This window comes from Miscanthus floridulus, chromosome 7, assembly GCF_019320115.1.
Source record: "Miscanthus floridulus cultivar M001 chromosome 7, ASM1932011v1, whole genome shotgun sequence".
In the NCBI taxonomy this organism is placed as follows: Eukaryota; Viridiplantae; Streptophyta; class Magnoliopsida; order Poales; family Poaceae; genus Miscanthus; species Miscanthus floridulus.
This window is the reverse complement of record NC_089586.1, coordinates 126,667,103-126,684,933: the sequence shown is the minus strand read 5'-3', so window position 1 is coordinate 126,684,933 and position 17,831 is coordinate 126,667,103. Positions and strand designations below refer to the sequence as shown.

Below are 17,831 nucleotides of genomic sequence, written 5' to 3'. Positions count from 1 at the left end.
AAACTTAGACTCCAAGCCCCCACACTTGAGACCCGGTCTTAGTATGGTGCTTAAACCTCCACCTTTCCCCGCCTCTAATCAATCGGTCCGAAAAGAGCCAAAACCCACGACAAGAGCGTAATGAGCCTTCCCGCTCCCATAAGCAAGTATGTGCTCAGGATAATAAGTCTATGACCTGATTACCACCCACGTCAACGGGCGGTCCTTAATCGACACGAATAGGGAAAATAGTGTAACCAAACTAAGCCCCGTTGACCGTGGGACACAATCTGTTGCACCCACCAATACCCATACCAAATTCCTGCCTTGTATCCATTTTTCCTTTCATTATTTTATCATGAGAGTAATTATAATAATCACCTATTGTGAGTAACGGTAGGTCACCCACGTTACCGAAAATCTAAGCATAACAGCTACTCGAACATGTACTAGTAGGACTCATAGGATAGTTATATCTATGCATGTGGTTTTCATAAAATTCCGGTAATGTAAATGCACATCACATATATATATATTTAGTGATTATAAAAAATAAGGGTTATGCACCGGGGCTTGCCTTGTGCAGGCGTGGTTTCAGCTGAGTCAGTTAGTGGTGGCTCCGGGACCTTCTCCTGCATGAGAATCTCCTTCTCGTACTCCTCGACGATCTCCTCAGACTCGTGATCACCGATGGTCATGACCTCCACCAACCCGTTCTCTATATGCATGCGATGATGATGTAACACTTAGCATTTATGCAACAGCTCTTAAAATAAGAATACATATACTAAGCTACTAAGCTAGCTCTAATGACTAAGATACTAAGCGAACTATCATCTTTACCAAGCAAAGTGTTGGGTTCAACTAACAAACACCTAGCTTTACAAATGAAGGATATATCTTTCTTTCTACTAATGATTTAATGTATATTTGAAACAAAGAGCATTCAACTCTCCTAATGTTTATTCTATTCTAAAGCTACAAAAATTACAACGAGCACATAATAATACCATGAAGCTACTATTAAATTTTTAGGACTAAAGCTATCACCAATTTACCACAAAAGTTTCTATAATAATTAACTTAATAATATTGAGCACTCTCAAATAATTTAATAGCTCCTGGTATCAACATGTACATATATGAACTAAATACACTAACACATAGAGCATAATTTTAGAAACCTAACAAAATTTGTTTTATAATTTTCGGACACCTACACGATTTTATATGATTTACCAAAGCTCAGCTCAAAAATTAAATTAAAAAACTATTTCTAATTCCTTATGAAAAAGAAAAACGAATTCTCCCACGCGGTCCACAGGACACAGCGCGCGCAGCGGCCCATGGTGTGGCCCACGTCTAGCCGGTGTGGCCCACGTGGAGACGGCCCACGCCACGGAATCCCGCACGCGTCGGCGATTTTTGCAAAAGAGACCTCGAACTCCTCCAATTTTACAATTAAGTACTAACACTATTTTCTCCTCTCTCAGAACCTCTCACTTAACCCCCTAGCTTTTCTAGAATTCCCCTGCGCGCACCCCCGGCAACTCAGTGCACGGCGGCGCGCCAAGCGGCGGCACTAGGCGCCTACGCCGGCCACCTGGGACCTGCGCGGGCCCACCTAACGGGTCGATCACCATCTCTGACCCGAGCGGCTACGCTAAGCGACGGCGAGGGTGGCGGGACACAATGGAGCGAGCTACAGCAATGCGCGACCGTCCGCGATGGCAGCACAGCTGTCCTGATGATCTAGAGCACCTAAGAACTTAACTGGCTAGTGAGGGAGCATCAATAGACTACCGTGCACCTAGCCGAGGTGACGGTTGCGGTGGAGGATGGCGGAGGAGGGCTGGTGACGTGCGGCCAAGCCATGCGGCGGTGCAACGCGGTGACACGGTCGCGTCAGCGTCGATGGGGAGGCGGTAGCGGTTCTGCTGACGTACGCAAGGTGGAGAGGGAGGCTAGCCGAAGCTAGTGGTGCATGTGAATTGGCTCGAGACGCGGCCTTATCGGCACGGCGACGGGGAAACTCAAAATTGGACCTTGGCCGTACGCGCATCAAGGTTAGGTGGGGTCGGGCAGTGGGAGGACATGATGGTGAAGTAGTGGATGCGATGAATTGAATGGAGGTGATCGTTCGTAGGGTAATTTGATGGCGTGGCTCGACGGCTGTAGCAGATTGAGAAAGAGAGAAAGAGAGAGATGGGGCATGGTAGGAGGGCTCGACTCATCCTCGCCTTGATGTGATGAGGTCAATGTGATCATGGAGGCCCATGCACAGGCGCTAGCAGATAGGCGCGCGTGTTCACGACCGGCGTGGCCCGCGCGCCGTAGTGCCATTAATGACAAGGCGACGGTGAGCCTGACCATGAGTGCACGGCAGAGGTGGCATCGCACTGGGCTGGCAGCGGCGTAGAGATGCAGAGTGAGTCATGGACATGACGACGAGGCGACGGCACCGGCAGCACCGCCTAGCTGTGCAAGCAGCAGCAGCGGCTCCGTGCGCTAGGAGCCAACGGTGGCCAGACCACGGCCAGGCCAGAGCTATTGTGGCCGACGATGTGTAACACCCTCGGTGTTACCGCTTAAACAACTTGCTAAACTATGTCATAAGCATCATGTTTATGTTTTGATGCATATGATAAAGAGTGTAGATCAATTTCCGTAACTCAAAACAATCAACAAAAATACTAAATGAAAGTTGATTCAATAGTCATGTTATATCACTTAGGGTTTAAAACCAATTTTTATTAAGCAAAAATACTATAGAACATGTATGTCACACTTAAATAAAGTTGGAAGTACGAACTTGGTATATGACAATGCAAATTTAACCTGTGGAAAATGAGAGAATTCCTTATTTGACACTGGAAAAATGAGTCGTTCCTTTCTTGACCCTGAAATTTTCTTCGTTCCTTATTTGACACTCACTTGAACTTTCATCCCTAATATGACACCACGGTCAAATCCGTTAGCTAACGGTGTTAAGTGGCTGTTAAAAAGACCTTTTTGCCCCTAGGCGCTGGCGCATGCAGAGGCACGGACGCTAGGATGCAGCGTATTTGACCACTGGCTGCTCACGCTGCATGCTGGCGTCCACGCCTCTGCATGTGCTGCATGCATGCGCCAGCACCCAGGGGAAAAAAGGTCTTTTTAACAGCCACTTAACACCATTAGCTAATGGATTTGACTGCGGTGTCATATTAGGGATGAAAGTTTAAGTGAGTGTCAAATAAGTAACGAAGAAAATTTCAGGGCCCAGAAAGGAACGACTCATTTTTCCAGTGTGAAATAAGGAATTCTCTCTTGGAAAATAGATGTTGTTAACTAGTGTTTTGGGAGCTCTAAAATCAAACTTGACATTAAGATAAGCTCTTTTCGTTAAGTCGGCAAACACTTGAACTATTGTTAAAATACCATTTTTGACGAATTATATGGAGCAAAATAGTTAAATAGTGCTTAAATATTTTGCTCCTATGGGTTAGTATAAGGTATAGACTATTGTATGAAGTATTTGTGGTTGAAATTAACAAGGTTTAGATCTACTAAAAAATTGTGACAAAAGAGTTAATGGTTACTTAGCCTTAGTTGAAATCCTTAACGTTCTTAAGTATGGAAAAGTAGTAAGACAATGCTATTTTGATATTTAATTTCTAACAAAAATGTTTAAACACTAGTTGCATGTTTTGGTATTGTTGATTGCACCAAAGTGAGTGCTTGAGCATGGCATAGGTCGCCATTGTGTTGGATGCCACGTTGTCCGCTCTAAAAATGCCCTATCTTCACTAGAATGCATTGCGAACCCTGATTCGGTGCTCAGTTCGTGAACCGGCGTTCAGCGTGATGAACACATGTTGGCACCTCCCTATCTCCCGCTCTGGTCGCTCTCTAGATGTGTGGTTTGCTTCATTAGCAATGTGTTAGTATCGACTTTGGGTTCATGGAGTTGGTTGAGTCTTCATCGAGTTGGTAAGTAGTTTTTTGCACGCTTTAATAAGCGTGCGTGTCATCGTTTCGTTCGTTTGGCCCTGTGGGCTAGGTCGCCTCGCGCGCATGCGTAGTTGGCGTTGGGCTCAGCCCCGGGTGGTCATGGCCCTTCCCTACAAGCCAGTGCTGCCTGCTGGGACGATGGCGTGACGCGCCTCTCACCTCGCCTGCCCTCTTGCTGGCCAGGCTGCGCCGAGCCACTGTGTCGCGCGTAGCGCCGCGACGAGGCTACGACTGCCGTCGCTCGGTCATCGTGGCATTTTCCCCGCCCTCCGATTCACCTCGACCACTGTAGTGCATGCCCTCCGCCTCTCAACCCACGTACCACGCCCTCATCTCGACGCCGGTGTGTGGCCGCACGTAGGCGCTAACTGATGCGTCACTCGCTCGTGTGGTCATATCTTCACTGCCGCCGTCCGTGCCCTGCCAAGACCAAGTCATCCCATCCCGGCACCCCATGACATGATCCATTTGTGTCGCACCATGCAGACGCTCTTGCTCATTTAACATGGCCTCGGCCGAGGTTGGTCGGGCCTGGAAGCCGCTGTCCCATTGCCTTGCCACCTAAGGAGCTGCGCCGCTTCGCAAGCTTAAACGCACGGTCCATGATATCCCATCTCAATTCAGTGCCCCAACGGCTAGGATTGGAAGCTAGCTGGCAAACCGACCCGCACCAAAGTGCAAACGAGCCTTGTAGTCGGCTAATTTAGCGTTTTGCACGCCACCGACCATGGGCGCCGCCGAATTAGTAGGTTGGGAGGTAAGGCATGTAGGAGTGGTAGTAGTTCGATTGCTCGTAAACCTGCACTCGCCTTGACTCCCTCTATCTGGTGCTCGCACTATTTTGGCTAGAAAACTCATCGGCAACATGGTGACGCACGTGGTGTCCATCGCAAAGCGTCGCCGCCCCGCTCGGTCGCCCGTGGCTAGATCGTTGCAGTGCTCCCCTGCTTCAACTGTCAGTAGGGTGTACACCACGGTGAGCTATGGATGCTTCATCACCGTCTCTACCTAGCCATGAGGGCGTAGGCTCGTCGGAACAGTCACGCCGCCACCGTGGATAGCCGCTCACCATTGTATCTCACGATAGCGCATCTCCGAGTCCCTAACCGCCACCCATCCTTGCGCGTTTAGCTGTAGATAGTTGTCGGCCCTTTACTTCTGTTGTAGCGAGCCTAGTTGGCCCGGCGTAACCGTCGTTGCCACCGGTGTGCCGCGCCGCTGCACGCGGGCACGCTAAGGACCGCCCTGTTGCAAAGGCAACACATTTCAGGGTCTTTCTTGCAAAGTGGGAGTCTGTAGTAATAGTGTTTCGTTGCTCCGCGTGATTATCCAAAAACCCGAGCCCTTTTCTACAAAATGGCCTACGCGCAGCGGGCGCCCGGCTTTAGGGTCGTACTGGGCCACCGCGACGCGCGTGCAGCAGCGCTGCGCTGGGCTGTCGGGCCTAAAGGGTCGTTGTCGGCCCTTTCCCTTTTCATAATGTATTTTCTAATTTAGTTTCTAAGGTGAACTTGTAAATTCAAGATAAATTTGTGTAGATGTCCAAAAATTGTGAAACCTAATTTCGTTAGGTTTCTAAAATCATGATCTATCTGTTAGTATATTTTGTTCACATAGTTTTATAATATTTTCATGGATTATCTAATCAATTTGAAATGCTTAAAATTATAAGATACAAACTTGTAAGAATTGTTGTGATAAATTGATGATAGTGTTGGCTCTGAAACTTTTCATAGTAAATTTCTAACATTATTAGGTGCTCACTGTAATTTTTGTAGGCTCCGTAATAATTAGGTTGCTATGGTAGCTAAATGAGCCCTAGTTTAAAAATATATATTTAATCAATTAAATGCCAATGCACCTTGGGATTTTAGAACTAAAATATTTTTCTAGAGACAAAGCCTTACTTGACGGCGTGGATACATAGACCAGCATGTTAGTCATTAAAGCTAGTTCGTTGGCTTGTGGAGCGTAATCATATATTTAAGAGTGTAGTTACCGTTGATTAATTATGTCTCTGCATTGCATCCACGTATACCATAATAGGAACAACGCTGGATCATTGAGATGACCGAAGTAGCGGAAAAGATGGTGCCTTGATGATCGTGTCACCATGATGGAATGCTAACTTTTGGTTATATCTTATCCAGGTAAGCCTCGGTGCATAACTCCTATTATTTTGTACTTTATTCTATGCTTGAGCATTAAGTTTTAAGGAGTTGAATGAAAACCACTTGTATATATATATATATATATATATATATATATATATATATATATATATATATATATATATATATATATATATATATATCCTTATCCAATGAGTCCTACTAGATGCTGGGATCGTATAGATTGCTATGCTATAGGACTCTGGTAGAAGTCGAGTGATTGCCTGTCACTCGAAAGAGATAGGAAATATATTATTGTTACTATTATCATGTTACTATCACATGGAATATGTGTGCATAATAATTGGAGACCGGGAGGGACCATACTTTGGATTTGGATTTGGACTTGGTTAGGTAACTGAGCAAGGCTCTGGTTGCGTTTGTCCCGCCTGTGTTGATTGAGGACCGTCTGTTGCATTGGATTCTAGTCAGGTCACAGACTTATTATCTTTAGCACATACTTGCTTATAGGGACGGGAAGGCTCGTTGCTCTCTTGTCGTGGGTTCGGGCTCTTTCTAGACCGACTGATTCGAGGCAGGGATGGTGGAGGTCTAAGCATCACAGAGTCCGGGACTCAGGTGTAGGGGCTTGGAGTCCAAGTTTAGATGGAGACCTGGACTCCTTGACTAGGAGAGTGGTGGGTTGGTCTTGCATGGGCCTAGGGGTACAAGTGAGGGCGTGTGTTTCAGTGGTACCCAGCTAGGATACTATTGGTTCACGAATTATCGTGTGATACGGTACGACTTGGCTATGATCTAGCACCATAGTAAGAACTATAATATGAAAGATGATAAAATAGGTTCTGATTGCTTACCACCTGCTTTGAAAGTAGCATAGGTGCTTACATAGAATGGTTAGTTAATGAAACTAATGATGACTGCTAGTAAAATTGAATATAAGGATGCACTGCTTAGTCATGCTTCCTGCAGATGCAATAACCCACAAACCAGATAGTCTTACATATCCATTGGAGTCTTTTCTTTCCTCCTGACGGGTAAGCCTTGCGGAGTACAATTGAGTACTCAGGGTTTGTTCTACCCTATTGCAGGTGACAGGAACTAGGTGGAGCTGACCCTTGTGTGTGAAAACCTCCTGGTGGACTCAGCGAGAATTTTCTTAACGTTGCGGACATAGAGTTTATTTGAAACTTCCACCCAAAATGTTTTACAATGAAAAAACTTATAACTTGTTATGATGTATATAACGGATCATCATATTAACGTTTGACTTGTCATTAAATGATTTTATTTTCGCTGAAACTCTGATAATATGGTTATATTCCGCTATTATAAATAATAAATATTATACTCTCATGTTGCACGAAAAGTTATGTAAAAAATGGCTGTTTAGTGTCTAATGGAAGACAAACACCTCCGGAAGTGAATTATTTTAGGTGATTCTACCACACCACGCACGGCAGTGCACGTGGGACAGCCAGCATGGTGATGCCGAACGTCCGAGCGTGGTGACCGCGTCCACATGGTCAACTAGCCCAAAACCATGCCGTGTACGAATTTTAAAGCTGCCTATTAAAATTAAACGGTTGCTTCTAGGACCTTAACCATGTTCACCATACTCAAGATGGCATATGAGACTTCCAAATCGAGCTATAACACTACAATATCCCTTACCCAATCTCTCAAAATAATTTGCTAAACATAGCAATGTCTAGCTGTTGACAAACTTAGAAATTTTTTCTAAGTTTTGAGCTGAATTTGATTTCAATTTGCAATTTCTGAGTTAGTGAAAATATTAGCTAGTAATATCATTTTTCGATAGCAAGTATTTCACTGTCATCTACAAAGTTTATACTTCAAACTTTATTTAAGTATCACACACATGTTCTATAGTATTTTTGCTTAATAAAAAATTAGTTTTAAACCCTACTTGATATACCTGAACTATTGAATCAACTTTCGTTTAACATTTTATTGATCATTTTAATTTATATGAAATTTATCTACACATTCTATCACATGCATTAACACATAAACATGATGCTCATGACATATTTTAGTAATTGATTTAGGGTGTAACATCGAGGGTGTTACAACATCTGGGACTATCGACTAAGCAGTAAGTTTACATGGGAGTGACCGTGTTGACCGAGTCAAGACGACGGACGTGCGAGTCGAGCGGAGCTTAGGAGGTCTTAGAGTCCGGCCGGTTCGAGGACGGCGGTGACACGTGTCGAGTGGCGGGGGATGCGTATGGAAATACACTACTCACGGACGGTTTGATGGTTTGGGCCTCAAAATTATCGGTGATCGGTTTCATGGGTTCAGGCCTCAAAACCCAGGGCGAAGGTTCCGAGGAGGAACGGACGGCATGTGGCGGCATCGAGGAGTTCGCGTCGAGGCGAAGCTATCTCATGAAGGGTGCGGTAGCCGTCGGATGAAGATTATCTCGGGTTGGGCCATATTGTCCTCGGGTTAAGTGGTTCGACTAAAAAATATCTAAGGGCAAAAGTGGGATTGTGTAATAGCCCTATTAAATAGAATGAGGGAGCTCCTATCTCTCTTACCTCTTTCATTTTACATTCATCCTTCTCTAGGTTTTCCCCTCCCCTTAGGTTTTCTTGTGAGAGAGGTCCACAAATTGGAGAATTTGTGTAAGAACCAAAGATTGCAGCGGGAATGGAGGCCCTAACCTCCTCGTGTCCTCCGGGAATTCGATTTGTAAGTTGTTCTTGTGAATCGCGTTTGTGCTCTTCGTGTTCTTCCTTTCCCCCTTCTCTTGTGTGGTTCGATTCATCGTTTTGAGACCGTTTTGATTCGTTCCTTTTGCACCGAGATGAACTAGGACATGAGTTGAGCCATTCCACCTGAGGGATTTCATCTAATTCCTCATGAGTTCATAGATCAGGGCGAATCAAGCTCTAGGGTTGGAAAACCGGTGTTTTTCGTGTTCATCCAATTTTCCATTGATTGGCTTCAAATTGGACGATGATCTCCTAGAGGTAGCTCACCTATTGCCTTGTGACCATATGGTTAAAATTTGGTGGCAATTGATTTTGATTTGGCTGTGAAATCGGGAATTTCCTTGCTCCTGGTGTTTTTCGGGGTGACTCTCTTCGTGCTGATTTCACGACTCACGGACAGTCCGCCCCTAACCCCCGGACAGTCCACTGTTACTGTTCGTATCACGAGCAGAAGGTCTTCTTTTGGTCATGTTTTGCTGCTCTGAACGCCGGACAGTCCGGCCCTACCCGCGACAGTCCGGGTCTGCTGCTGAAGCGTGTCCAGAACTATTTCAGCAAGTTTGTTTTCTGGTCTTTGACTTGCGGACAGTCCGGGGTTCAACCTCAGACAGTCCGTCGTTCTTCTTTCTGCCCAAGTCAGAATTGTTTCTCATTGTTCAGTTTTCAGGAGTTGAACGCCGGACAGTCCGGCCCTCAACCCCGGATAGTCCGGGACATGATCCGTTGACATGATCTGTACGGCAGACAGTCCAGGCCTGTACAGATTATGTTGTTCTATCTTGTTCTTTCGAGCACTTGTTTCCATCGGTTCTCGGTTGATCCGTTGTACGTCTTGGTCATCGCCAAAGGTTGCCAGCCACCCGTTGGCTTATGATTGTACTGTTCTCTCTTGCCTTTGCTCTTGGATCGTGATTTTGGGACAATGGCTTAAAGTTTCGAAAGAAATTTGAGGCTCCCATTCACTCCCTGATCAGTCGTTTCCGGTCCTTCAAGCACAGTATAATCCTGATCAGTACCATCCAAATGCTATGCAACGCATGTCGTGTCAAGAACAGATATCAACAGAGCGCCAGTAGCTTTTGCTACGTGGATGTAAGATCACGTTCAAGGACAGTGGCAACTGGCAAGCCAGTAGCTCCTCTCGATCGTCAACAGCCTGCAGCCCTGCAGCTGCGCCTGCGCAAGGTGAACACAAGAGGCGACGGCTCCATTGAAGCGGCTTTGCAATTGCACCCCCTGCGCTGAGTTAGCTCGCGGCCATTTACTCCCCCAGCTTCTCCCTTATCGCCTACCTAGATCGCGGTATAAAAATAGGGCCCCTTATAGTTGGCCATTTGGCCCGGACACTACAGGCCGGTCTAAGCACGACACGAATCAGCACGGCCCAGGAACGGCCTGGCCCGACGGCCTTCGTGCCGGTGCTTGGCACGGCCTGGCCTTAGTGCCGTGTCTGGGCCGCCATTCTGGCCCGTAGTGCCGGTCCCAGGCACGGCACGCTATATGAGCCGGCCCGGCAGCGGCACGGCTCGGCCGCAGGTGGCCGTTAGATCCCCGGCGTCACTCCTATCCGACCGTTGGATCCAGCCATTGGAATCGGGGGTATAAAACTGCAGCGCTCTCGCCTCGCTCTCAGTCTCCGTTGCCCTAATTCATTTGCTCTCAGTCTCACTCTCTGTCTCTCTCGCCTCGGCTCTCGGCTCTCCCCCGCAGCACCGTCTCGCCCGCTCCTCTCTCGCCTCGCTCCTCTCTCAGCGAGTCGGCGTCGCCGCATCGACGACTTTCTCTCGTCTCTCGCCTCCGACTTCCTCTCTTCTTCTCGCTCTCCGGTGGCCCTCTGGAGCCATCGTTGGCCGGCACTGGCACAATCCCTAACCCTAACCCTTGATCTCGCTTCGTCCTCGCCAGATTCGTCGTCGACCTCGCCGGATCCATCGGTTTCCTCTCTGAATCCGTCGGTTTCCTCGCCGGATCCGTCCCTCGTCGTCTGTGCTCGCCGGATCCGTGCCTCGTCGACCTCGTCGGCGACTCTGGTGCTCCGGCTTTAAAGGTAAGTCCATAACCCTAACCCTAACCCTCAATCTGTACTAACCCTTGCTCTGTTTTGTCTGAAGCCGTCGAGGGACCGGGGCGCCGACGAGTGGCGATGGCTGGATCCGACGACGAGACGCTTGAGTTCTCTGCTGTGTTTGTGTGATTATGTGACTTTGAGTCTTTGATAAGTTCTCTGAACATGTAACTTTGTGTGACTTAGACTCTTTGATAAGTTCTTTGATTCTGACCAGTTTGTGATTCTGACCAGTTTGTGATTCTGACCAGTTTGTGATTCTGAACATTCAGACTTTGTGATTCTGATCAGTTTGAAGTGTTGATCACTTATAGGGCCAGTGCCGGCACGGGCACTGCTGGGCCGCCAGTGCCCAGTGACATGGCACGGCACGGCTAAGACCTGATAGTGCCGTGCCTAGACCGGCATATTGGCACGGCGGCACTAACAGGCATGGCACGGCTAGTCTACCGTGCCGCGTAGTGCCATGCCTGGCCGTGCTAGTGCCGTGCCGTGCGGCCCGTTTGGCCAACTATAGGGCCCCTTCCATCCAAAACCATAGCTGCACAAACTGGTATAGATCGAGCGATGGCTTTTGCCACCAACCACCATATCACCCCAGCTTCTTCAGCTTCTCACGCATCGACCACCGTACTCTCCGGTTCCAGTCCATGGTGGCTGGTTGTCGTGATGATCAGCTCATTTCTTTCGGCAGTGGCCAGATGGCGCCATAAGAAGAGCGCTACCATGGCTGCTCATCGGATCCACGGCGAAATCTTTAGCTAGGTTAACTGCGGTGCTATCCTGATTGAGCTTTTTCTATTCTTTCTCCCTTCTTTCTATTTTTTCCCTCCTTTTGTCCTCGCATTGATCGAGCGATCTCCTTTCACCGCTCAACAGTATATGAAGTCTATCTTTCCTGATGAATCCTATCTTGTTTTCTTGACCTTGCAAGGCCTTGGTCCACGGATCTCGCGCCATTTTCTCTGCCACGCTCCTCTGCAGACCATTCTTCTTGCTCCCACTGTTTCCCGCTTAGCCGCTCCTCTCTTGTCCCCTCTATCCCTCCTGAGCTATCTCGCTTGTAAATGGTTGTCTCTCTTATGTACTATGTATGTATATTAATTAGCTAAGCAAAGTACCACAGTCATATGCAGGAGACTAAAGCATCTGTGCCCTGCATTTGTAGTTCTTCTGTAAACACTGTGGCCTGCCTTTTGTGTTCATGAAGCAGTGCTAGTTTTCTTGCTAGTAGTATCACTTGTCATGTTACTCTCTATTTCAGCTACACATGGCGACTTGGCGAGGGATCGCAAGCGTATTTTCAGATAGCTTTATATATATGAAGCTCAGACTAGTACTAGTAGTATGCTAGCTTTACCAAGCATTTTTTTTCAGGTATAAATTCAGTTAGCTTCAACTGCAATGGCCAGTAAACCATACACTGCTCTTGTATGGAGATCATGCAGAACTAAATTTATTCCTCATACATAAACCATGAAATACAATACGGTGCTGCTTTGATTTCATCCGATCCTAGTCCTACGGCTTCCTAGGCACCCACGACAAGTCGCCAGCAGGGTCTTCCGGCGACGCCGCCGGGGCCTGCTCGGTTATGTAGGGCAAGTCCAGTCCCCCGTGGTGCCCGGGATGTGGAGGCGGCGGCGACGCGTAGATTATCGGGCCGTGCCAATTCCAATCAATCTTGTGGCGCGCCTCCGACACCGTTGACGACAGCAGCAGCGGCAGCAGCAGGAGCAGTAGCGCCGCCGTGGTGTTCTTGAGCCCGGCCGACGCCATTGTTGTGCTAGCTAGCCTGATCGAGTTTCGTCTATGTTTTGCGACGCCGTGCTGGTGGGCGGGACGGCTATATACAGCGTGAACTCCCTAGTAGCTGCCTGGATGTGGTGTGATTATTTTGGAAGGCAGTGCTTAACTTTAGCATGGATCGATGTGAGTCGCCTAAATTAGGTGGTCATTTAGTTTTTGCACTTAGAGAGCTGCTAATATTGTCTTGTAGCAGGACGGTCCATTTTGGAGCGAATTTAGTTCGCTGTCCATTTTGGAGCGAATTTAGTGCGCTTACTTTAGAGGACGGTCCATTTTGGAGCGAATTTAGTACGCTTCTAGCATACTTCGGACTACTAGAAATCTTCGGATTACTGGAGCACCAACAGCTTCTAGGCACTGTGGAAAAAATCATCTTTAGATGGCTCATTAGTTTAGTGTCCTTCGTTTTCATTTGTTACCTGTATACGGTCCTACTCCTTGTGTGTCATATGAAAGTGTGCTAGAATAGCTCAGCCAAGTTGTCAGTATAACACGGTTGAAGCCTGAAGCCTTGATTTTTCTGCACCTAATATGCTACTACTCTTGTTTCTAAGGGGGTTTTGGTTCTTTAGTCGCTCCTAAAATTCATGTCACATTGAATATTTAGATACTAACAATGAGCATTAAATATAGATTAATTACAAAACCAATTACATAGATAAAGACTAATTTCCAAGACAAAATTTTTAAACCTAATTAATCTATCATTAGCATATGTTTACTGTAATCACCACGTTATCAAATCATGAACTAATTAGACTTAAAAGATTCATCTTGCAAATTAATCACAAGTTATACAATTATTTTCGTAATTAATCTATATTTAATACTTCATGCATGTATCAAATATTCGATGTGACCAAATTTTAGGAGTTCCTGGAACCAAACAGCCCCTAACCTACGATACCACGGAATTCTCCGAGGTGGCACAGGTTATCGTTGCACTCCATGAGTAGTCAATCAGTGCAGGAAACCATTCCATTTTCCAACTTAAATCCCTGAAATAGAACTGTTTTGGGCCCAATATACGCAAAATTTGATCCATCCGTGAGTCATCGTCACCCCACAGGGATACACTGATACACATCCATTCACAGTTTTCCTACAACAACCTACACGAATGCCCACAGGCCACAGCGGAAAAGCTAAACGAAAAATGAAAAACAAATGTTACACAGCTATGACAACCATCACACAAGAGTCGACTGCCCTCCCTACCGGTGGGCTGCTTACTCTTCTTCGTTACCCTCTTCCTTGGTAAGCTTGATCATGTCGTCAATCCTCAGGATTGTAATGGCAGCCTCCGTGGCAAACTGCAGCAGGATGGAAAAAGATGATGGGATAGAACTCGGACATCACAAATACCATGACGAGAAAGAAACAAGAGGACAAACCTGAATAATCTTTACTTTGCTCATCGATGGCTCTATCACGCCATACTCAAGGTTGTTGCGAATGATACCTTTAGAGAGGTCCAGACCCATACTGCACAGCAAGGAAGTAAACTTAATGGCAATCCCAGCACAGGTAGCAGAAGTAAATCACACCTAGAACCATTTAGGGCTTGTTCGGTTAGTCCCAAAACCAAAGGGCTCGGTTTGGGGATTAACTGAACAAGGCTAGGAAAACGAATTATACAAGGTTTCTAAAATTCATCTAGGTGTAGTTGCACTGGCAGAAAATTTAGCATGATGCCAGTAATTATAAAACGAAGTTCAATGTAAGGATCTTTAGGGAGCTTAGCACAGCGCAAGACCGTGAGATGATATTGTTTAGCCACACAATATTGTGCCAGTACATTCTTTTCCTAACTGCAGGCTAAATAGTACATAATAGCAAACATAGAAAACTTTCCAAGGAAACAGAACCAAATATGCATCCACAGAACTTTAGAAATGAAGGACAAGAATCAAGGGCTCTATTAATCAAATAACTGAAGACAATGTTATGCCATTAGTTCATTACCTTGAATAATGTTGCTTATCGGCCTTTGTCTGAGCAGTATGATGATATGCCCTAAGCTTTGCTACAAGCTCAGTTGCATCTTTTGCAGCATTAACAGATAGTACCTGTCGGTGCAAGGTCAGGTCATTAATATGCTATGTTGATTGGTGAAAAAAGTATAGTATTAGAAAAATAGAACAGATAAAAACCTTTGGTATGATTAACAAAGATTCAGCAAATTCAGCAATTGCCAGTTGTTCCCGAGAACCCAGGGTCGTTGCAAGGTTCTCCAGGTAAACTGACAACGCAGCTTCAACTGCACCACCACCAGCAACAACCTACATAGCCAATACAAAACATGTTGAGACACTAGAAACATCAATGATACTAACAATTAGAATTTGTCCACTCATAAATAAAATCAAATTGCATTTTGAACTGTAAGGTTCTTCCAGGCATGAAAAATCTTCAATGCACAAGCCACAGAAGAACAGTGAAAGTTTTCACTAAGCATTGACTTATTCAGCTGGTAAAGAATGGAAGCAAAAGGATTACCATATTTGATTCCAGGGTTCTCTTCACAATGCACAGGGCATCATGCAAGGACCGGTCAATCTCATCAAGCATGAAGTCATTTGCGCCTCTAAGTATTATAGAGACCTGCACAATAGAAAATCAAGCACTATGCAATTACCTTCAAATTAAATTCGTTCCTCTTATAGCAAACTTGCTTAAAATTGGTATGGAAAAAGTACAAACCGCGCTGCTATTCTTTGTGCCTTTCACCAGAATAACATCATCATCAGCAATTCTTTCCTCCACAACTTCATCAGCATGTCCAAGGAATGATGAATCAAATGTTTTCTTCACCCTCCATGTCTGCAAATGTACTCACCTGAAAGGTTCAATTGTTAAGCCACCAAAAATCCTAATAATGCAGTCAAACAGCATGATGATTAACACTTAGTTAAACACATCTTCTCTGTTACTTCTAGAGAACCTCAAGAATAAAGTTCAACCAGTATTTTTTTTTTCCCAAATTTTGTCATGTAAGCATGACAAGAACCCTTATTTCGAAATTCAAAGAAAAAAATCTATTCGCGTCGGAAATGAGAGATTTTGTTTCTCCATACAGAATTAGTTTCTTCTGATTCTGACGTAACAATTTCTATGAAACATCAGAAACCCCGTTTACCCCTATTTATACGATTTAAGTATACATAAAGGCACAAAGCAAATTATTTACTTTAACTTAAACTACACTTTTGACCTTAGAATGCTAACAGGTCTCATTTTCGATTTTGAATTTTAATTTTAATTAATAAATAAAAGGAATCAGTTACCATAGTTGCACCAGTGGCTTTGGCAACATGGCGCAAATCTTCCTTGCGCACACGCCTTACTGCAATCGCTCCAGCCTCAACAAAGTACTGAAATATATTCCATGACACAATAACAAAGTCATTTAGTGACAGTCATCAGGATGAGATGTCTGTACAAATATTAGCATGGAAAGATCAAAAGTTCCCAATAGATGTTAAAATGACATCATCAGAATCAATTTAAATCATGGAAGAGAAGCTTCATTTTGAGATCTCGAAAGTCACATGAACCACAGGAGACAGGTAGACAAAAATATGTTAGTGCAAGCTCTGGCAAGTTTTACAAGAATCAGTTAAATGAAACATACTACATTAAGTGTCAGCAAAAGGACAATGCATCGGACAACCAAAATTACTAGTAAGAAAGCTAAATGTGCCATTCTGTTGAAAAGTCAACCAGAGCAACTAAAATGCTTTGGTGCTAGACAACTATAATAGGAAATACAACAGAATCACTTTCTGCCTGAATAATGAAAAAACATACCTTCAAGGACATATCATCAATTCCCTTGGTGGTCAACACAACATTAGCTCCAGCCTTGAGAATTTTCTCAATTCGCTCCTTCATTATGTCAGATTCTCTGACAAAAAGAGCAAGTAATAGGGATTACAATTTGAGAACTCAAAACAGAATAAATCAATGAACTTAGAGCCAAAAAATTAAAAGATGGAGAGATCTGGCTGAACAAATTAGATACAAGTAACAAGCAAGAAGATATAAAGACTGTATTTACAGTGCTGATTCTACCAGAAATAGGCAAACAAATTCTAAAGTATCGGAACACAGATTGCAAATACCTCTGACGAATCTTCTCAAGTTCCCTTGGATCAGTTACGAGAACTTGGATACCAAGTTGCATTTTTGTCTTCTGAAGGTTAAAATCAAGACAAGCAATTCTAGCAGGAGTTACTCTCGTAGGCATTCCTTGAGCTGCACGGCCTGTGTTTAGTGCATAGCCATTTAGCAGGTAACTATCCTTGGCGCTTTTACCATGAGCTTTCAAAATATTGATGCTCTGCAGATCAGGTAAAACAATAGTTACAAGCTAAATTTATGGAGAAGTTCGATGATAAGAATAGTTAACACAAAAATCAAGGAGATTAAAGAGAACGATAATCCAAGTTATAGAAGTTGTTGCCCATGTACTGAGCAGCCCATCATCAAAGACATTGATCTATAGTCATTAGCGCAGCAATGACCACCTAGGGGTCCAAAGGCATTAAAGACAGGTGTTAGGTGGCTGTAGTAGGCAGGGGTAGAGCCAGGACAAGGTGCTTTTTACTAAGAGTTGATGTGCTTCAGCCTAGTTAGCTAGCTGGATTTGAGGGGGAGGAGGGGGAGGGCCTTGGCAGTACCTGCCCTGGCTCCTGATGGATAAGTCTGGCTGGTCTATTGTGGGGGCTGTTGGAGGCTGTTGCACAAGGACGGCATCTAGTCTTTGTGGGGCTGTTTGGCTGTTAGCATCTAGGACAGTGGCTGTTAGCATCTAGGACAGCATCTTAGAGGACATCACCTTAGCATCTTAGGACTAGCATCTTAGCCATCTTAGACTAGCATCTTGGCATATGCTTGGCTGGCTAGCAGCCTATAAATATGTAACCCCAACCCCCTCAGGTTGGCATGGCATTTTGTGTGAGCTTGTGTGAGAAATAGACAAGAAAATTGCCCCCAACTCCTAGTGTCATCCTCTCTCCGATGAGAGTAAGAATTCTCCTACTAACCAAGAGTGAGAATTCAGCGACTAACAAGTGGTATCACAGCCGTAGTATCCTGTAGCCTGAGCAT

General features: G+C 45.1%; 1 pseudogene; it reads right to left on the bottom strand.

Annotated features, from left to right (window-relative positions):
• Window positions 1–13,683: 13,683 nt before the first annotated feature.
• On the bottom strand, window positions 13,684–17,057 carry LOC136464675 (T-complex protein 1 subunit alpha-like; annotated as a pseudogene).
• Between the last annotated feature and the right edge of the window lie 774 nt (window positions 17,058–17,831).